The sequence below is a fragment of the Ahaetulla prasina genome, chromosome 6 (genome assembly GCF_028640845.1).
Source record: "Ahaetulla prasina isolate Xishuangbanna chromosome 6, ASM2864084v1, whole genome shotgun sequence".
NCBI lineage: Eukaryota > Metazoa > Chordata > Lepidosauria > Squamata > Colubridae > Ahaetulla > Ahaetulla prasina.
Window position 1 is genome coordinate 9,706,428 of NC_080544.1, and position 23,554 is coordinate 9,729,981.

Below are 23,554 nucleotides of genomic sequence, written 5' to 3' on the forward strand. Positions count from 1 at the left end.
CAGGAAAGCTACCGAGGGAAGCTGGCTGGGACTGGATTTCAGTCTTTGTAGAAATATACAGCAAAGGAAAACCAGAGGAATGGATCTGTAGGAAAATATCTGCAGATGGAGGGCAGCGGGATAAAATAATGTCAAGCTAGCTCTTTTCCAATTAAATTTGGAATAATGAAAATTTTTAGAAAAGAATTGGGAGAAGCAACGATTAAAAGGGTAGGTTATGTTTAAAAATAATGTGCAAACACAGAAAAATGCCTGTGAGTATATTTTTAAAAGTCTACCTTCCAAAAGACAACTGGGTTTTCTTGATTTTTTCCCCCATGAAAATGTTTCACTTTTCATCTAGGAAGCTTCTTCTTCTTCTTCAGTTCTTTAGAGAACTGAAGAAGCTTCTTGGATGAGAAATGTTTTCAAGGGGAAAAAAAACCCCCAAGAAAGTCTAATTGCCTTTAGGAAAAGCACCTTAGGGGCAACTATGACCTGGATCAGGGGTCTCCAACCTTGGTCCCTTTAAGACTTGTGGACTTCAACTCCCAGAGTCCCTCAGCCAGCAAAGCAGGGGGCTCCAACCTTGGTCCCTTTAAGAATTTTTATTATTATTATTATTATTATTATTATTATTATTATTATTATTATTATTATTATTATTATTATTATTATTATTATTATTATTATTAATTAGATTTCTATACCGCCCTTCTCCCGAAGGAATCAGGGCGGTGTACAGCCAGAATAAAAACAAACAATACAATATACAATTAAAACAAAATTAAAAAACTTATTATACAATTGGCCTAAAACTTTAAAACATTTAAAATTCTAAAAACCCATTAAAATGCATATAAAATTTAGAAATATGGAATATAAATTTAAAAATACAACTAAGTTTAAGCCAGCCCCGCGCAAGTAAATAAATGCGTTTTCAATTCGCAGTGAAAGGTCCGAAGGTCAGATATTTGGCGTAAACCAGGGGGAAGTTCGTTCCAGAGGGTAGGAGCCCCCACACAGAAGGATCTTCCCCTGGGGGCCGCCAGCCGACATTGTTTGGCGGACGGCACCCTGAGAAGTCCCTCTCTGTGTGAGCGCACGGGTCGGTGGGAGGCATGAGGTAATAGCAGGCGGTCCCGTAAGTACCCAGGCCCTAAGCCATGGAGCGCTTTAAAGGTAGTAACCAAAACCTTAAAGTGCACCCGAGAGACCACAGTCAGCCAGTGCAGTCTGCGCAGGAGTGGTGTTATATGGGAGCTAGGTGGAGCTCCCTCTATCACCCGCGCAGCTGCATTCTGGACTAACTGAAGCCTCCGAGTGCACTGCAAGGGGAGCCCCATGTAGAGAGCATTGCAATAATCAAAGCGAGAGGTGACAAGAGCATGAGTGACTGTGCATAAGGCATCCCGATCAAGGAAGGGGCGCAACTGGCAAACCAGGCGAACCTGGTGAAAAGCCCTCCTGGAGATGGCTGTCAAATGATCTTCAAACGACAGCCGTTCATCCAGGAGAACACCCAAGTTGCGCACCCTTTCCTTTGGGGCCAATAACTCACCTCCAACAGTCAGCTGCGGCTGCAGCTGACTGAATCGGGGTGCCGGCATCCACAGCCACTCCGTCCTGGAGGGATTGAGCTTGAGCCTGTTCCTCCACATCCAGACCCGTACGGCTTCCAGGCACTGGGACAGCACTTCAACAGCTTTGTTGGGGTGGCCCGGGGTGGAGAAGTACAGCTGAGTGTCGTCAGCGTACAGCTGGTATCTCACCCCAAAGCCACTGATGATCTCACCCAGCGGCTTCATATAGATGTTGAACAGGAGGGGTGAGAGAATCGACCCCTGCGGCACCCCACAAGTGAGGTGCCTCGCGGCCGACCTCTGCCCCCCCTCTCAACACCATCTGCGACCGGTCAGAGAGATAGGAGGAGAACTACCGATAAACGGTGCCTCCCACTCCCAATCCTCCCAACCGGCGCAGCAAGATACCATGGTCGATGGTATCAAAAACCGCTGAGAGATCTAACAGGACCAGGGCAGAGGAATAACCCCTGTCTCTGGTCCTCCAGAGATCATCCACCAACGCGACCAAAGCTGTCTCCGTGCTGTATCCGGGTCGGAAGCCGGACTGGAACGGGTCTAGATAGACAGCTTCATCCAGGTATTGGGGTAGCTGCCGCGCCACAGCACTCTCTACAACCTTCGCAACAAAGCGAAGGTTGGAGACCGGACGATAATTACCCAAAATAGCTGGGTCCAGGGAAGGCTTCTTGAGGAGGGGTCTCACCACCGCCTCTTTCAAGGCGGCAGGGAAAACCCCTTCCAACAAAGACTTGTGGATTTCAACTCCCAGAGTCCCTCAGCCAGCAAAGCACTCTGGGAGTTGAAGTCCACAAGTCTTAAAGGGACCAAGGTTGGAGACCCCTGACCTGGATGATGGAGAATCTCCATAGACTCCATTTAAAAAATACAGTTGTAGGAGATGACTAGGCTGAGGATGGGGTCAAATGAGTCATCAGTTTGGAATCTACACCCTGTAAGAGACCTGATTCCAGCCTCCATTGAAGTCCATTGATTCTTATCCGGTGCCAATTACCTTGACTGTTAGTAGTTCAGATTCTTTTGTCATTAACTAAACTTGTAGGACTTTTGAACTCTATCCTGGCTCCTGACCAATCGTGTTCCAGACAAACATCTTTCCCCCGCCCTAGTGGATTATCAAGCTAAGATGTCTCTTAACTCCTTGGCCACCATCTGCATCTCTCCTTGCTTAATTCGCAGCCTATTTCTGTGGGTGTGAGAAAGTTGTGTGAAAACAATGCAGTTTTCACATGGAATAACACTACTCACAATAGAATAGAATAGAATAGAATTTTATTGGCCAAGTGTGATTGGACACACAAGGAATTTGTCTTGGTGCATATGCTCTCAGTGTACATAAAAGAAAAGATACGTTCATCAAGATACAACATTTACAACACAATTGATGATCAATATATCAATATAAATCATAAGGATTGCCAGCAACAAGTTATAGTCATACAGTCATAAGTGGAAAGAGATTGGTGATGGGAACTATGAAACGATTAATAGTAGTGCAGATTCAGTAAATAGTCTGACAGTGTTGAGGGAATTATTTGTTTAGCAGAGTGATGGCCTTCGGGAAAAAACTGTTCTTGTGTCTAGTTGTTCTGGTGTGCAGTGCTCTATAGCGTCGTTTTGAGGGTAGGAGTTGAAACAGTTTATGTCCAGGATGCAAGGGATCTGCAAATATTTTCACGGCCCTCTTCTTGATTCGTGCAGTATACAGGTCCTCAATGGAAGGCAGGTTGGTAGCAATTATTTTTTCTGCAGTTCTAATTATCCTCTGAAGTCTGTGTTTTTCTTGTTGGGTTGCAGAACCAACCAGACAGTTATAGAGGTGCAAATGACAGACTCAATAATTCCTCTGTAGAACTGGATCAGCAGCTCCTTGGGCAGTTTGAGCTTACTGAGTTGGCGCAGAAAGAACATTCTTTGTTGTCCTTTTTTAATGATGTTTTTGATGTTAGCTGTCCATTTGAGATCTTGCGATATGATAGAGCCCAGAAATTTGAAGGTTTCTACTGTTGATACTGTGTTGTCTAGTATTGTGAGAGGTGGAAGTATGGAAGGGTTTCTCCTAAAGTCTACCACCATTTCTACGGTTTCGAGTGTGTTCAGTTCCAGATTGTTTTGGTTGCACCACAAGGCTAGTCGTTCGACCTCTCGTCTATATGCGGATTCGTCATTGTCAATTGACAAGTAGTGAGTATTGCTCCAGTGATGTTTGTTTGTATCAGCAGGTAAAATAAATGAACACAAATAGTTAACATAACATAATAAAAGAGTTGGAAGGGACCTTGGAGGCCTTCTAGTCCAACCCCCTGCCCAGGCAGGAAATCCTACACTATTTCAGACAAACGGCTACCCAACATTTTCTTAAAATTTTCCAGGGTTGGAGCATTCACAATTTCTGCAGGCAAGTTGTTCCACATTGATTGTTCTAAGTGTCAGGAAATTTCTCCTTAGTTCTAGGTTGCTTCTCTCTTTGATGAGTTTCCACCCATTGCTTCTTGTTCTACCCTCAAGTGCTTTGGAGAATAGTTTGACTCCCTCTCCTTTGTGGCAAGCCTGAGATATTGGAACACAGCTATCATGTCTCCCCTAGTCCTTCTTTTTTTTAAACTAGACATACCGAGTTCCTGCAACCATTCTTCATATGTTTTAGCCTCCAGTCCCCTAATCATCTTGTTCTCACCTTAGTTTGTCTAAAGTATATCTTTTTTTCCCTATCTGGCTGTAGGGACAATGGAAATGGAGGCTGTCCACCTTCGCAAAACTTTGGCTCTTGTTTTTTTAATCGTGGATAACGTTGAATTTCTTAAGGTTAAATGACTGCATTAACTTGACAGGAGACTTAATCAATCTGTTTGTTTCTTGCTATTCCTTTAATACTCTTGAAAATCATGCAAAAAAATATGGGATTTTGCTGCTGAAGTTTGAATTAGACTTGGACAACAGTAAAGGTAAAGGTTGCACTTATGTGTTAATCATTCCTGACTCTAGGGGGCGGTGCTCATCTCCGTTTCAAAGCTGAAGAGGCAGTGCTGTTTTAAGACGTCTCTATGGTCATGTGGCCGGCATGACTCAACTCCAAAGGGACACTGTTACCTTCCCACCAAAGGTGGTCCCTATTTTTCTACTTGCATTTTTTACATGCTTTTGAACTGCTAGTGTCAAGGTTCCAGAAAAACCTCTTCTGCATAAAAAAAAAACTCAGAAGCCATTGTTTTCCAGAGTTCTTTACTAGCATGAGGAAACTGGCACACGATGAGTGAAATTCCAAAACTGAACTTCCGGATTCTTTTCCCAGTTATACAAACCCCAAGAGTCCCACCCCCCTGACCCCTTTGATGGTCACATAGTCCCACGTTCTCCCAGTTCATTCAAATATCTTCTCGCCACTCTTCCTGCAGATGTGAACCCCATCCGACCTTGACCGCTTGAAGAATGTTACCATACCCCTCAGCCCCCCTTCCTCCCCTCAGGGGAAAAATGTGGCAGCGTCTGGAACCCTAAAGTCTAATATGGTTTCCAGGCCTGACAGGCGTCCCCCCTTGGAAAAGAAGCTATATCCTAGGAAAGAAAACAAAGAGTCGATAAAGAAGAGTGTCAGTGGTCCACACTTCCCTTCTACCACCCCCTCCCCTCTCCCAGAGGTGTTTTAGGTTTCTCAGGGAAAGTGTCGTGAAATTGTTTAATCAAATTGTCCGCATTTACTTTCCAACTTTTGACCCAAGTAGATTCAGATAATGGATATCCCTTCCAGTGGACTAAATATTGTAATTGACCTCTGTATAGTCTAGAGTCAAGGATTTTCTTGATTTCATAGTGGGTTTCATCTTGGATTATCAAGGGTGGTGCGGGAACGGCAGGTTGATTTAGCTGGCCTGCTTGCGGTTGAAGAGGGATTTGGGGGACGGCCGTTGCTGTTGTGGCTGGTTGCTGAGTTGTGAAGGGGGGTGGAATTCCCCCTGGCTGCTGAGAAGGAAGTCCTTGAAATGTCAAGGTTCCAGAAAAACCTCTTCTGCATAAAAAAAAACTCAGAAGCCATTGTTTTCCAGAGTTCTTTACTATCATGAGGAAACTGGCACACGAGTGAAATTCCAAAACTGAATTTCCGGATTCTTTTCCCAGTTATACAAACCCCAAGAGTCCCACCCCCCTGACCCCTTTGATGGTCACATGGTCCCACATTCTCCCAGTTCATTCGAATATCTTCTTGCTACTCTTCCTGCAGATGTGAACACCATCCGACCTTGACCGCTTGAAGAATGTTACCATACCCCTCAGCCCCCCTTCCTTCCCTCAGGGGAAAAATGTGGCAGCGTCTAAGAACCCTAAAGTCTAAAATGGTTTCCAGGCCTGACAGCTAGGTTGGCAGAAGCTGAGGCAAGTAATGGGAGCTGAGAATTGCTGATCTTTCAATCGACAAGCATCTTAGCTACTGAGCCACCGCATCCCTTGGACAACAGTAGAAGCACCCAACCAAATGTTACAGGGTGGAGTTCCAGATAACTCCCGAGACATTCATTCCTCTTCTGGATCGTGTGTATCTAAAAAGAAAAAAGAGGAAAGAAAAAAATCAGTATCAAAAGCCAGAAAGAAAAAAAATGACATAAAATAAATATTATTTAAAAAGTTCATGGAGATTCTCAGTCATCCAGGTCATAGTAAAGAATAACCAGAAAGTCCAGTTGCCTCTTGAAAAAAAGCATTTTTTTTTTAAAAAAAGAAACAAAACAAAAGATAGAAGAAATACAGTATATTCATGGCATATTTCATTAGAATCATCCATAACCAATAAATTCAGATTGTGATTTATTAATGTTGCTAATAACATGGACTCTATAGAGAATAACATTTACGTATATATATTTATACATCTATAGAATTTTGGCTTGTCATTGATTTTGCCTTGTAGTTGAAGTCATGTATTTATCTCTCCAATGCCGAAGAATAAATCTTTTAGCTATAAATAGGGCATGGAGAATCCACTTTCTGTGAACTAAACATAGCTCCAAGGAATATGAACAATGAAGAATATTAAATCTTGTCTCAAGGTTGAATTAATACCTGTAATAACATTCTTCTAAATGGAACAAATGGATGCTGTACAAACATAAGTTTAAATGAAATGTTATTCTCATTGCAAGATTTGCTCAAGCTCGTTTTCTACAAATGGTGTCCAGTAAGTGTGAATTATTATTTTTGTTGAATAAGATGTAATCTAAGCTCTGCTGACATTTTGGTTATTGATGTTAATGCCTCTTCCCATTGTCTAGGGAAAATAAGATCTCTAATTCTTTATTTCATTCAGCCATTAAAGTTTGCATGTCAAATTGATTTTTCACCAACCAAAATTTGTACTTTTATAAAGAGCTATTGTAAAGGGTTTTTGTAACATGTATTAAATAACTGCTTATATTATTGTAAGAATCTGTAAATTATTACACAGGATGAGAACCTGGAGATAATTGTTGTACTCAATAAAAATAGGAAAATGATAATGAATGTATAAAGGGATGCTATTGGCCTTAATTTAACTTTCAACCTGGTTACTGACTATCTTGCAATTTATTCCAACACATTTATAAAATGCAGGCATAGATAATAACATGTAACTGGCATATGGTATTAATTATTAATTATTATTCTAAAAAATTAAGATATGGACCACAGGTATTGTAATCCAATAGCTACAACTTTCAAACCAATATTAAAAATCAGTGTGGAAAATGGCTATTCGCTTTATAATATGGAAGAGTGAAGGGGAAAAAAATACCACCAACTTTATTTTAGATGTGAGAGGAAAATACGTATGTTTGTATGTATGTATGTATATAGTCTGGGCCAATTTGTAAATTTTTCAGGAAATGCAAATTTATTTATTGTGCTAATCATGTACTGTTTACGGAATCCTTTGGGACTCTCCAAGTTTGTTTGTTTGCTTGTAGATGTTTCATTACCCGGCTAGTTCCACCAACAGTGTGAGTGAATGTAGGGTTTACTCTCTGTTTATATAAAGTAGATTATACTGCCAATGTGCTGGAGGTGTAATTTTATCCTTGGTAGTACCTTAATCCAAGGTTCCTTGCTTTGAAACTTCAGAGTTTCAAAGACTGGGAACACCATTGAGGTTAGTATTAGAGATACTAGTAGAGATACCTGTGGTAAAACTTTGGAAACATTTGGAAGACCTTTTGAAGAGTTTATGAGAAGACTGGCAATCTATCCTGAGCTGTGGGCCATTAGGAAGAGGTTCCATTAAAGAAGTTTTAATAAATTGGAAAAATTAAAACAGGATATAATTTGTTTATAGGAAGTTCACATAGAATAGAATAGAATAGAATAGAATAGAATAGAATAGAATAGAATAGAATAGAATAGAATAGAATAGAATAGAATAGAATTTTATTGGCCAAGTGTGATTGGACACACAAGGAATTTGTCTTGGTGCATATGCTCTCAGGGTACATAAAAGAAAAGATACGTTCATCAAGGTACAACATTTATAACATATTTTTTTAATATCTAAAATGGGGAAACTATATGCCTCACTTACACATCAAAGTAAGAGAGGCATTGTATTGTATGTTAAGGAGGTAATAAAGGTCAAACCAATTTTCATGGATGAGGAAGGGAGGATACTAATGGTGGAAGTAATGATGAACTATAAACAAATTTATAGTGGCGATATATGCACCAAATGATAACCAAGAAGACTTCTATGATAAATTACACAGGAAAATAATAGAATTGGAATATGTAAACATATGCATAGTAGGTGATTTCAATGCAATTGTGGATGTGGACTTGGATTATAAAACTAAAAAGATTAATAAGAAACCTAGGAAAATACTTCCAAAAACCTTTTTCAAAATGGTTGAAGAATTAGGTATTCAAGATGTGTGGCGAGGAAGATTTCCAGAAAAAGGTCAATATACATCTTACTCAAAGAGACATATGTCTTGGTCCAGAACTGATATGATGTGGAAGTCAGATGACTTATTATCTAATATGCAACAAATAAACATTGAAACAAGCATATAGGTGGATCATAATCTGATGAAAATTATATTAAAGGGACAAAAAAAAAATGAAATTAAGATGGACATTGAATCAAACAATTTTAAATGAAAAAGAATTTTTACAGCATATGGAAAAGGAGTTGGTTTTCTTTTTTAAAGAGAATAGAAAAGAAGAAACTTCGTTACAAAATGTATGGGACACAGCCAAAGCATATATCAGAGGACTGGCAATAACATATATGGGAAAGAGAAATAGAAAGAAAAGACAAGTTAAAAAAAAAAACGTACAGGAGGAGTATAAAAAGTTAGAAACGGAATTGCAAAAAGATCCACAAAAAAAGAACATAAGAAATCCAATGGATTTGAAAAAAAACATAAATTGAATCTAATAGAAAAGGAGAACTTAGCTCAAAAAATTAAGAGGTCTAAACAAAACTTTTTTGAAAACGCAAATATTGGCATATAGATTGAAAAAAGAAAAAAAATCAATCTATCAATTAATAGACGATGAAGGGACTGTACAGTACCAAAATGATGAGAAAAAGAAAATGATTCATGATTACTATGAAAAATTATACAAACAAGAGATATTTAGAAAACAATACTTAGAAAAAGCTGAATTATCTATTATACCAGAAACATTTAAAAAGGCACTAGAAGAAAGGATAACAATGATGAAATTGACAGAAGCAATTAAAAGACAAAAGAATGGCAAAACACCGGGCCCAGATGGATTACCAGCAGAGGTATATAAAAAGTTACAAGACGTTATAAGTAATACAGTGCTGGAAGTATTCAATGAACTATTGTTAGAGGCGAGAATGCCAGCTTCGTGGATAGAGGCATATATTATTCTTATTCTGAAAGAAGACTCAGACTTGCAACAGATAAAAAATTATAGACGGATTTCCCTATTAAATGCGGATTATAAGATATTTATCTCAATAATGGCAGAAAGATTAAAGAGATTTTTAAATGAATTTATGCATACTGTCAGCCTCTTTGATGCTTGCTTGCTTTCAGCTGCCATTGTAATGGGAGGTGGGAGGATTTGCTGGTACTTGGGAGGGGGAAGTGAGCTGGTGGAGATGTCTCGAAAAAAAGGGAGGAAAATTCTCACAGGCTTCAGAGCAGATAGTTGGAGGGAGCTGATAGTTGTCGAGGTCAACCGTTCCAACATACCAGATAGATGGGGCCATCTGAAGAAGTACCCCACATGACACCTTGGGGAGCTGTGGATTGGACACTCGACCTGGGTCCTTGGGAGGAGGGAGTTGGGATTGCTTTCAATATGCAATTTTTGTGCCTATTTTCTCAGACTTTTCTTTTCTTTTGTTGCATTCAGTTGATACTCAGTAAAAGTACCTTTCTCTACAAACATGGAGTTGGGGTTTTCCTTTCTTGAGTTTTGAATGGAGGCACACCTGATATATACAGATCAGAATGGTTTCTTACCTAAGAGACAGATCAGAGACAATATGAGAATAATTTTGAATACATTGGAATATTATGAAGCACATCCAGAGAAACAATTGACATTGATATTCGTTGATGCATAGAAGGCGTTTGATAATGTGAACTGGCAATTTATGTTGATGCAATTAAAAGTTATGGATTTTGGGGAGAGATTTGCTAATATGATTAAGATGATATATTATAAACAATCGGCAAAGGTGATGGTAAATAGAAATATGATGGAAAAGGTTAATATTATGAAAAGTACAAGACAGAGATGTCCTCTATCACCACTATTATTTGTACTGATGCTGGAAGTATTAAATAGAAATATAAGGCAGAATAAAGAGATAAAAGGTATGGAAATTGAAAATGAGGAATATAAATTACAGGCATTTGCAGACAATTTGGTATTTATTTTAGAAGATCCACAAGAAACAGGGTCAAAACTATTAGAAAGAATAGAAGAATATGGTGAGGTGGCAGGACTGAAAATTAATAAAGAGAAAATTAAGATATTAGTGAAAAACGTTACAGAGAAACAAAAGGGAGTCAACAATGAAGTTACATATTCCGATTACAAAGAAAGTAAGAAACTTAGTGATTCCGCTAACAGCAAGATATGTTATGATTAAGGAAGATAATTATTATTATAAACTAATAAAACAAATTGAGACAGATTTGGAGAGATCTGGAGAGATGGAAAAATTTGCAATTATCATTAATAGGAAGAATAGCAACAATTAAGATGAACATACTACCAAGGCTATTGTTTTTATTCCAAACAAATTGAAAATTTGAACAAAATAATAGTGAAATTTATATGGCGGGGGAGAAGACAAGAATCAACTTAAAACTGTTATAAGATGCGAGAACCAGAGGGGGGTTTGGACTACCAAACAGGGAACTATACTATCAGGCAGCAGTATTAGCATGGAAGAAAGAATGGATTGTATTGAGAAATAAAAGAGTATTGACATTGGAGGGACATGACTTGCAATTGGGTTGGCATGCCTTTTTATGGTATGGGAAAAATAAGATACATGCTTACTTTCAAAGACATTATATAAGACATGCTTTATTATTAGTATGGGAGAAAATTAGAGAATAACATTACTTGAAGATACCAGTTTGGCTTTTGACAATGGAAGCACTTATACATCCAAATATTATTAATATGGGAAATATTATTAGATATAAGGACATTTGTCAGAAAAGGGGGAACTTAAAATGAAACAAGATTTTGAAAAATGGGATTGATATGGTGTGGTATACACAACTGCAAATACAATCTAGATATGAAAAAGATGCAAAATTATACGGTTTTTATATGGAATTGACAGAATTAGACAAGATATTAACAGGAACAGATGAGGGAGTGAGAAGAAAATTGTATAGCTATTTATTGAGTATCAAATTGGAAGAATGACAAGTTAAAGAAACAATGATAGCATGGGCAAAAAATATTGGACATACAATAGAGCTAGATAAATGGCAGCAATTATGGGATAGAAACTATAAGTTAATATGTCTACTGCATACAAGGAGAATCTGTACAAGATTTTATAGATGGCATTTGTCACCTGAAAGACTGGCAAAAATGTTTAAAGATAAATCAACTAAATGTTGGAAATGCCATCAGATACCAGGATCGTATTATCATATGTGGTGGACATGTGTAAAAGTAAAAAAAATACTGGGCAAGAATTTGCATGTAGTTGGAGAAGATGACACATCAGTTATTGATTTAAATCTGAGGTATTCCTGTTGGGGATTTTACCAGGGAATTATAATAAAGGAAATGTATACTTAACATAACATAACATAACATCAGAGTTGGAAGGGACCTTGGAGGCCTTCTAGTCCAACCCCCTGCCCAGGCAGGAAACCCTACACCATCTCAGTCAGATGGTTATCCAACATTTTCTTAAAAATTTCCAGTGTTGGAGCATTCACAACTTCTGAAGGCAAGTCGTTCCACTTATTAATTGTTCTAACTGTCAGGAAATTTCTCCTTAGTTCTAAGTTGCTTCTTTCTTTGATCAGTTTCCACCCATTGCTTCTTGTTCTACCCTCAGGTGCTTTGGAGAACAGCCCAACTCCCTCTTCTTTGTGGCAGCCCCTGAGATATTGGAACACAGCTATCATGTCTCCCCTAGTCCTTCTTTTTGTTAAACTAGACATACCCAGTTCCTGCAACCGTTCTTCATATGTTTTATCCTCCAGTCCTCTAATCATCTTTGTTGCTCTTCTCTGCACTCTTTCTAGAGTCTCAACATCTTTTTTACATCGTGGCGACCAAAACTGGATGCAATATTCCAAGTGTGGCCTTACCAAGGCATTATAAAGTGGTACTAGCACTTCACGTGATCTTGATTCTATCCCTCTGTTTATGCAGCCCAGAACTGTGTTGGCTTTTTTAACAGCTGCTGCACACTGCTGGCTCATATCTAGATGGTTATCCACTAGGACTCCAAGATCCCTCTCACAGGTACTACTATTGAGCAAGGTACCACATATACGGTACTGGTGCATTTTGTTTTTGGCCTAAATGTAGAACCTTACTTTTTCACTGTTGAATTTCATTTTCTTAGATTGCCGTCAAAGTTCAAGTCTGTCAAGATCTTTCTGTAACTTGAGCCTATCTTCTGGAGTGTTCCCTATTCCTGCCTGCTTGGTGACATCTGGAAATTTGATGAGTTCCCCATCTATCCCTCGTCCAAGTCATTGATGAAGATGTTGAAGAGTACTGGGCCTAAAACAGAGCCTTGGGGTACTCCACTGCATACTTCCTCCATGTGGATGTAGTTCCGTTGAGGACTACACGTTGAGTGCGGTTGGTCAGCCAGTTACGAATCCATCTGGTGGTGGTGCTGTCTAACCCACATTTTCTACTTTATCTAGTAGTAGGTTATGGTCTACTTTATCAAATGCTTTACTGAAGTCCAAGTAAATTATATCAACAGCATTCCTCTGGTCTACTAATTTTGTCATTTTGTCAAAGAATGCGATAAGATTAGTCTGGCATGATCTGTTTTGACAAACCCATGTTGGCTTTTGGTTATTACTTTGTTTGCTTCTAGGTGTTCGGTGATTCGTTGCTTGATTATCTTTTCCAGAATCTTCCCGGTATTGAGGTCAGACTGATAGGTCTGTAGTTTCCTGGATCTGTTTTTCCTTTTTGAAGATGGGAACTACATCAGCTCTTTTCCAGTCCTCTGGCAGCTCCCTGTGCTCCAGGATCTTTGAAAGATATAGTTCAGTGGTTCTGAGATCACGTCTGCCAGTTCCTTCAGAACCTTGGGGTGTAATCCATCCGGTCCTGGTGATTTGAACTCGTCTAGGGTAGACAGGTGTTCACTTACCATTTTCTTCCCTATTTTAACTTGTGTGTCTAATCTGTTTTTTGTAGTGCTGTTTTTGATAGGTTGGATTGTTTTTCCTTTTGTGTAAAGACAGATGCAAAATATGAGTTAAGTAGATCTGCTTTCTCCCTTTTGCTTGTCATCTTCTTGCCACTTTCTCCCAGCAATGGGCCAATTGTTTCCTTGACTTTTTTCTTGTTTTTAACATGTTGGAAGGAGCTTTTTATTATTTTTACTTTTGTCGCTAGCCTTTGTTCATTGTGAGCCTTAGCTTTCCTCACTTCATCTTTACAGGCTCGGGCTGTTGCTGATATTCTGCCTTAGTTATTTGCCCCTCTTTCCACTTTTTATATTTGTCCTTTTGTCTTTCAATTTGTCAGATAGTTCTTTATGCATCCATGCTGGTTTCTTTTGTGATCTACTATTTTTCTTCTTCATTGGTATTGTGTTAGACTGTGCTTTTATAATCTCACTTTTCAAAATTTCCCAAGCTTCTTGAGTTGTTTTCCCCTGAGGATTCTCATCCATTGAATCCTTCTCAAGCTCTCTAAGTTTATTGAAATTAGCTTTCTTAAAGTCCAAGACTCTAGTTTGACTTTGTTCTACTACTTGTATTTGCTTAATGTCGAATTCCAATATTGCGTGGTCACTTGCCCCAAGGTTCCTGTAGCTTCAACACCTTCTATCATTTCATCTCTGTTAGTGAGAATTAAGTCCAATATGGCTGATCCCTTGTCGCCTTCTCTATTTTTGGGAAACAAAGTTGTCTGCTAGGTTTGTTAGGAACCTGTTGGATCTTCCACTTGGTGCAGAGTTTGTTTCCCAGTTGATGTCAGGGTAGTTAAAATCCCCCACTACTGTGATGTGCTTCCTACATACCTTAGTTAGCTGACTAGCAAAAGTTCATCTACTTCCTCTGTTTGGTTGGGTGGCCTATAGTATAGACCTATGGCAATATCGTATTTCACCCCTTTATATTGACCCAAATACATTCAAGATGATTTTCATCATTGTTGTGCTCTATTTCTGTAGAGATGTAGTTATTTCTTATATATAGTGCAACTCCACCTCCTCTTTTATTTGGTCTATTTCTTTTAAATAATTTATATCCTCTAGCTGTATGTTCCATTTGTCAGTTTCATCCCACCAAGTTTCCGTAATGGCAACAATATCATATCTACCCTCATTTACTTGGATTTCTAATTCACCCTGTTTATTCCTCATACTCTGTGCATTGGTGTATAGACATTTGAGTCCATTTGGATTGATCTTGTGTTTACTGTCTACATAACCTGTGTTGACTGCCCCTACTTTCTTGCCACCTGTTGGTTTAGTGCACATGGTATGGCACTCACTGTTAAATGCTTGGTTTTGCTTGATAGCATGGTTGATAGTCTTACCCATACAGACATCTATGTTACATGCACTGATAACCCTTTTAGTTTTCGATTGCTGGGGACAGAAATTTTCTATATCAGTTAATTCTCTGTCCCCACTGTTCAGTTTAAATGTTTATCCAGAAAATCTGTGAATGTATTGCTAAGTAACTCAGTCCTTTCTTTGATGGATGCAATCCATCTCTTTGTACAATTTTCATTGGACCAGTTGCAGACATCATGACTAATAAAACCAAAGCCTTCCCTTTTACACCACTCCTTTAGCCACACATTAAACTCCACTACACGCTGGCCTTTACCTTTTTGTTCCTTATGTACTGGTAAAACCTCTGAAAAGTTAAGCCTACAACCTATGCTATTAAGTTCATACCCTAAGCTCTGGAAATCATTCTGCACAGAAAGCACATCCTTTTGGGACAGATCATTTGTGCCAAGATGTATAATAGCATCAACATCAGAATCCTTACTGGCATTCTTGACTATCTTAAGAATACGCCTCTTGTCTCTGCTGGCAGTAGCACCAGGTAGACACCTGACGTCTTTCAAAACCTCCATATCCTTTCCTAAATTTACATCCCTTACAATTGAATCACCAATCAGAAGGTGGCTTCTCTTTTTGGATACCTTGCTCTTCTTGTGTGACCGATCTGTAATACTTGATACACACTTTTCCAAAGTAGGTTCACACTTTTCCAAAGTAAGTTCTTCATCTTGAACCATAATCCCTTGATTGTTTGAGTTATCAGTATCACAACTACCTTGATCTGTCACTTTAGTGTTCCTATTTAGGTCAGCAAGGGCACTATATCTGTTATACTGGGACACTGTAAAAGCTTTGTGTTTATGGTTCACAGCTCTCACCCTGCCAGATCCCACGGTTGTCCATACTGCCCTTTTCCTGCAGGATCTTTGTGGTAGAGGGGGCTGATGGCTCAGCAGCTGGAATGGCTGAATTGGGTACCTAATTTCTGCTTGGAGAGCATAGATTAGAGATTCTAGATATGTAATCTGTCCACGTAGACTGCTAATTTGTTTACAAAGAGGACAGTACCCAAATTTTAAAAGGGTATCATGAAGACAGCTGCAAAACAAGTATTGCACTGAACTAAGCCAGTCATTTTGAATAGAATAAAATCACAATCTCAAGTGGACCAACCCTGAATATATTATTGCTATTTTTTATTTATAGTGATTAAATTAGATTCGCGCGCCGTTAGGCGTGCGGGTTGTGAAAATGAGAAAGAAATGCAGAAATTTTCCACCCCCACTTCTCCTTAAAGCAGCAGCTCAACTCACGTGCTTTTCTGAAGCAAATCAGGAAGAAATGCAGAAATTTTCCACCCCCACTTCTCCTTAAAGCAGCAGCTCAACTCACGTGCTTTTCTGAAGCAAATCAGGAAGAAATGCAGAAATTTTCCACCCCCACTTCTCCTTAAAGCAGCAGCTCAACTCACGTGCTTTTCTGAAGCAAATCAGGAAGAAATGCAGAAATTTTCCACCCCCACTTCTCCTTAAAGCAGCAGCTCAACTCACGTGCTTTTCTGAAGCAAATCAGGAAGAAATGCAGAAATTTTCCACCCCCACTTCTCCTTAAAGCAGCAGCTCAACTCACGTGCTTTTCTGAAGCAAATCAGGAAGGAAAAAAAAAACTTGATTATTCATGTAATAACTGCAGATAGAATTGTATTTGCACACAATTGGAAAAGTGAAGAGATTCCTGTAGATGAAAACTTGATTAAGAAAATATTGCAATGTGCAGAAATGAATAGATTAACACTTGCAATTAAGGAAAAGAAAGAATCTGATTATTACAATATATGGGATTTATTTTTTCAATAGTTAGAGAATAACTATGAAAGTAATGTATAATAAAGTTAAATAAGTTAAGAAGAGAAATGTTACGATAATAGATATATTAAGTATTAAGCATTAATATTAAAGTAAGAGTAGATATAAATAAGGAATATGGTGGTAAGCATTATCTGTTATGACGCAAAATATTTGTTCCCAGATGACACACTGCTTAATGAATGATGGAATGTTTTGTATTAAAAGAAAATAAAGGAGGAGGAGGAGGAGGAGGAGGAGGAGAAGAAGAAGAAGAAGAAGAAGAAGAGGTGGAGGAGGAGGAGGAGGAGGAGGAGGAGATCATTTGTCATGGAGTGATTTTCCCTAATGTGAAATGCAAAGCAAGTGTGGACTTCACAATTTCACTGTAGTCTTCCAAACCTGTAATTTGTGAGCCACTCCCAAAGTTAGAGAAGGTTCTTATTTTCTTTCTCCTTTCTCAAGCTACCAGCCCATGGAAGGCATCCTACAAATATGCACCTGGATGACACAAGATTACAATCAAAACCTAACAGCTCATCATGTAATAAAAAGGAACATTTCAATAATGATCGGCATAAAATCGCTGAAATGCAGGTGCCTGATTGATGTCCATAGTCTGCCTAGTGATTTCATTGAAACAGTTACCTATAATCATAGGATTTCAAAGATTTTCAATTGCCAAGCTGTGCAACATTTCACACTGTCAGATTTATTATTAGCCAGACTTACAAGACTTCAAAAATTATTTCAATGGCTAGGGGGAAGAATCCAGATGATATTTTATCAGGCTTGAAGATAAAAATATTACCTGCAAACAGAGATAACAAATTCATTTCAATGAATGGATATGCATTGAAATTGGTAGTTAGCAGATTGATGAAGCTGGGAAAAGTCTCACAAAAATTCAGTGGAGACTCAGTTATCTCAGAATCTGTTAAGGAAGATCCAGATTTTAAAAAAAATTAATTTAATTTATTATTTTATTTTATAAATGTCCTTCATTTGAGATAAGGTGGAACTTCTTATTTATTTTATTTATTTTATTTTTATTTTATTTATTTGGTCAATCATATATAAGATAACAGGTAAAAGTATAAACATAATTTGGATACATGAAAAGAGTAAATATAAAGGAATATTAGGACAGGGATGGTAGGCCTTATGAACAAGAAGGCATCTTCCAAAAAGAGAATTCAAGAGCTTTAGATGATTTTAAGTAGCTATCTAGACCCGTTCCAGTCCGGCTTCCGACCCGGATACAGCACGGAGACAGCTTTGGTCGCGTTGATGGATGATCTCTGGAGGGCCAGAGACAGGGGTTATTCTTCTGCCCTGGTCCTATTAGATCTCTCAGCGGCTTTTGATACCATCGACCATGTTATCTGGCTGCGCTGGTTAGGGGGATTGGGAGTGGGAGGCACCGTTTATCGGTGGTTCTCCTCCTATCTCTCTGACCGGTCGCAGACGGTGTTGACGGGGGGCAGAGGTCGGCCACGAGGTGCCTCACTTGTGGGGTGCCACAGGGGTTGATTCTCTTGCCCCTCCTGTTCAACATCTATATGAATCCGCTGGGTGAGATCATCAGTGGCTTTGGGGTGAGATACCAGCTGTACGCTGACGACACTCAGCTGTACTTCTCCACCCCGGGCCACCCCAACGAAGCTGTTGAATTGCTGTCCCGGTGCCTGGAAGCCGTACGGGTCTGGATGGGGAGGAACAGGCTCAAGCTCAATCCCTCCAGGACGGAGTGGCTGTGGATGCCGGCACCCCGATTCAGTCAGCTGCAGCTGCAGCTGACTGTTGGAGGTGAGTTATTGGCCCCAAAGGAAAGGGTGCGCAACTTGGGTGTTCTCCTGGATGAACGGCTGTCGTTTGAAGATCATTTGACAGCCGTCTCCAGGAGGGCCTTTCACCAGGTTCACCTGGTTCGCCAGTTGCGCCCCTTCCTTGATCGGGATGCCTTGTGCACAGTCAGTCATGCTCTTGTTACCTCTCGCTTGGATTATTGCAATGCTCTCTACATGGGGCTCCCCTTGAGGTGCACCCGGAGGCTTCAGTTAGTCCAGAATGCAGCTGCGCGGGTGATAGAGGGAGCTCCACGTAGCTCCCATGTAACACCACTCCTGCGCAGACTGCACTGGCTGCCTGTGGTCTTTCGGGTGCACTTCAAAATTCTTTAACCTTTAACCTTTAAAGCGCTCCATGGCTTAGGGCGTGGGTACTTACGGGATCGCCTGCTGTTACCTCATGCCTCCCACCGACCCATACGCTCACACAGAGAGGGACTTCTCAGGGTGCCATCCGCCAAACAATGTTGGCTAGCGGCCCCCAGGGGAAGATCCTTCTCTGTGGGGGCTCCTATCCTCTGGAACGAACTTCCCCCTGGTTTACGCCAAATACCTGACCTTCGGACCTTCCGCCGCGAATTGAAAACACATTTATTTATTCGCGCGGGGCTGGCTTAAATTTTGTTGGTTTTTAACTTTATATTATGAATTTTAATGGGTTTTTAGAATTTTAAATGTTTTAAAGTCTTAGGCCAATTGTGTAATAAGTTTTTTAATTCTTGTTTTAATTGTATATTGTATTGTTTGTTTTTATTTTGGCTGTACACCGCCCTGAGTCCTTCGGGAGAAGGGCGGTATAGAAATCTAATAAATAATAATAATAGTTTCAGCACTTCAGTGTTCACAGAGAATTTAAATGTCACAGTATAAGATTAAGATTAAATTGCTAATACCAGAAGGTATCTTAATCTCTTGGCAGGAGAAAAAAATTCAAAATAGATACATTTTGTATCTAGATACATAGATACAGACAAAGCACAGGAATTTTTTGAACATCACTTTGCACTAGAAGAAGAGCAAGAGAGTAGAGAGGAAGTTAAGAGTAGGAGCAAGAAGGAAGACCAAATGGAGGAGAACGAGGGAGAGGAAGAAGAAATGAGAAAACAGGGGGGGGGAAACAAATAGAGAGAGAAGGAGCAAGAGGAAAAATACAAAGAGAAACAAGAAATACAAGGAGACTAATAAATAAGGAAGAAAATGGAGGGGGAAATAAAAATGGTCTCAATAAACATAAACAGACTAAATTCACCAACTAAAAGAACTCAGAACACTTACAAAATTACAAAAATTAGATATGGATATTATAAATTTACAGGAAGTGCACATTAAGAAACAGCACTATAAGTTATTAGAATACCCAAGAATAGGCAAACTGTATGTATCATTAGCACACACAAACAAAAAAAGAGGAATTGCAGTATATATCAAAAAATGATTAAAATCAAAACAAATATACACAGATGAGAAGGGAAGAATATTAATGAACAATATATATATATATTATTGGCCTCAATATATGCACCAAATGATAATCAAAGTGAATTTTATAGAAAGATATACAATAAGATAAGGGAATTAGAATATGAAAATATATGAGACTTTAACATAATTATCAATATTAAAAAGGATTATAAAAGCAATAAGAAAAATAAGGCAAAGAAAAGAACTGTACCAGTTACATTTCACGAAATGACTCAAGATTTGCAGATGACACCAAGCTGGCAGGAATAGCCAACACTCCAGAAGATAGGCTCAAGTTACAGAAAGATCTTGACAGACTTGAACATTGGGCGCTATCTAACAAAATGAAATTCAACAGTGAAAAAAGTAAGGTTCTACATTTAGGCCAAAAAACCAAAATGCACCAGTACCGTATATGTGGTACCTTGCTCAATAGTAGTACCTGTGAGAGGGATCTTGGAGTCCTAGTGGACAACCATTTAGATATGAGCCAGCAGTGTGCAGCAGCTGCCAAAAAAGCCAACACAATTCTGGGCTGCATAAACAGAGGGATAGAATCAAGATCACGTGAAGTGTTAGTACCACTTTATAATGCCTTGGTAAGGCCACACTTGGAATATTGCATCCAGTTTTGGTCGCCGCGATGTAAAAAAGATGTTGAGACTCTAGAAAGAGTGCAGAGAAGAGCAACAAAGATGATTAGGGGACTGGAGGATAAAACATATGAAGAACGGTTGCAGGAACTCAGTATGTCTAGTTTAATAAAAAGGACTAGGGGAGACATGATAGCAGTGTTCCAATATCTCAGGGGCTGCCACAAAGAAGAGGGAGTCGGGCTGTTCACCAAAGCACCAAAGCACCTGAGGGTAGCAAGAAGCAATGGGTGGAAACTGATCAAAGAAAGAAGCAACTTAAAGGTTTTAAAAGCCTCCTCTGGCGATCCCAGAGGAGTTTCCTGATCCTCACAGGCTTTTAAACTCACTTTTTAACAGCCCCCACTTACAAGAGCCCTCACCCATACCCACCCAATGCCCCCTCCTCACTTACCTATAATTACTGCTCCTTTTGGGCACGACATGCATTTTTCTTCAGCTACTGATTACAACCTGCTTTGACTTCCTGCTTTGCTGAATGAGGAACTCTGGCAGTTGAAGTCCCCAAACTAAGTTACTAAGGTTGGAGACCCTCTGATGTAAAAAAATAAATAAATATAATAAAATAAAATATTTGTGCAGCTTTCTGAGATTTGGTGTGTTTCGGTAGTGTTTCACTCTAACTACACAAACACACAAAATCTCACAAAGCTGTATGTGGCATTGTGTGTGTGTGTGTGTGTGTGAGTCAGTTGTGTTGTGTGTATGTAAAGTGTGAAAGTGCAGGGGCCATTTTGGGTGAAGTGCAGCTGCTTTTACATTGTATGTGAGTCAGTTGTGTTGTATTGTGTGTATGTAAAGTGTGAAAGTTGGTTTTTGGTACCTCTTATTGTTTTGTATACCTTATTTATTATTTTTATTATTTATTGTTATAGGCCATGCCCACCCAGTCATCTGACCACCAAGCCACACCCACCAATTAAGCCACGCCCACAGAACCGGTAGGGAAATTTTTTAGATTTCACCCCGATATACCCATGAAATTTTATTTTCAATGGATATAGAACTGTTTGCTACTCAATTTTTCAACTTCCCACTGTAGCCTACCATCAAGGAATTCATTGGTGATATCCTGTACTAGAACTAGTTAGACCTAACCGAATTGAAGCTTTGAGTTTAGGCAAGACCCTCCATGTGCTGCTACCTTCTCAGGTACAAGTTTACGCCAAGTGCCTGATCTTCGGATTTTTCGCCGTGAGCTGAAAACACATTTATTTATTCAAGCGGGACTGGCTTAAAAGTTTTATTAAATTTTAATTGGGGTTATTTATGAATTTTAGGGTTTTAAATTTTTTAAATTTCGGCCATCTTTGTAATATGCTTGGTTTTAAGTTTCTGTTTTAATGTGTATATTGTGGGTTTTTATTATCTGGCTGTACACCGCCCTGAGTCCTTCGGGAGAAGGGCAGTATAAAAATCTAATAAAATAAATAAATAAAAATAAATAAATAAATACAAGTAAACCATAGTCTGCTTAGCAATTTCATTGAAACCGTTACCTATAATCATTGAGAAAATATTTAGATCCCTTTCTGCTTTTTTTAGTTCTGGAGATAAATTGGCATGCTCAGCATTTATTTATTTTTTATTTTGGTGGAGCAACAAAGAAGTACAGCACTAAGACCTATTGAAAGTGCTTAGCATCTTAACCTTTAGAAAAAATGGTGATTGTGGGAGGAAACATGGTAGCGCCTTTAAATAGGGGAAAGCGGTACCTAAAACGAGGTCAAGACCTATTCTCTCACATTGCAGAGTTCAGGACACAAAACTTCCAATAAGCTGATTCTAACCAAAAGTTACAGAAACTTCCTAACAATGGGGACAGTTTGACCCTGTCATCAATGACCCAGATGAGTAGCGGGCTTCCCTTTCCTTTTTCTACTCAAGCAGAAACTAGCCAAGTATGCTTTAAGTTGGACCTCTACTCTTAGCAATTCTTACCTCGTTCTTACTGGCTGAACTGGATGCAACTTTCACATGCCCTGAATACCTCTGGGTAGAATGATGAATGCTTAGGATTCATTGGTAACGCTCATAATTTTTTTCTGTGAAGCAGAAGTGGTGAAAGTATTTGTGGGTGTTTATGACTGTCACCCCAGGAATATCCAGTTAGAAGCTCCTTCCGGACCTCCGAACCTTTCATGAGCTTAAACTCACTTATTCATCTGCGCTGGACTGGGTTAGTTTTAAATTTATGGGTTTTTAATGGGTTTTTATCCTAAATTTTTAATCTTGGCCAATTTAATAAGTTTCTTAATTATATTTTAATCGTATTTATATTGTATTATTGTGTATTTTTACTTGTGAACTGCCCCTGAGTCCTTCAGGAGAAGGGCAGTATAAAATCTAATAAAATAAATAAATAAATAAATTAATTAATTAATAAATAAATAAATGATGTCCCCATGAAGTTGCCTACTGAAGTAGTACCCAATCATCTACTTGCAGTTGCCTCTTTCGAACTGCTGGGTTTGCAGGAGCTGGAGCATGTGACAGGAGCTCAACCCTCCCCTAATCTCATGAGCCACCACAATACTCTCATCACTGAAGATATAGAATAATCAGACTTGCATGGGATATGACATATTAACATTTTCTCGATCTTAGTGTCCATCTCAGCTATGGCCGAATACTAGAATTTTTTTTTTGTTTTAAAGTTTTATTTTGACATTCTTATCCAATAACATATCCAATAACATATTTAATGTACCTCATATACAATTAATCGGATCTGCCTGGTCACCACTTCCCTTTCCTTTTTCTACTCAAGCAGAAACTAGCCAAGTATGCTTTAAGTTGGACCTCTACTCTTAGCAATTCTTACCTCGTTCTTACTGGCTGAACTGGATGCAACTTTCACATGCCCTGAATACCTCTGGGTAGAATGATGAATGCTTAGGATTCATTGGTAACGCTCATAATTTTTTTCTGTGAAGCAGAAGTGGTGAAAGTA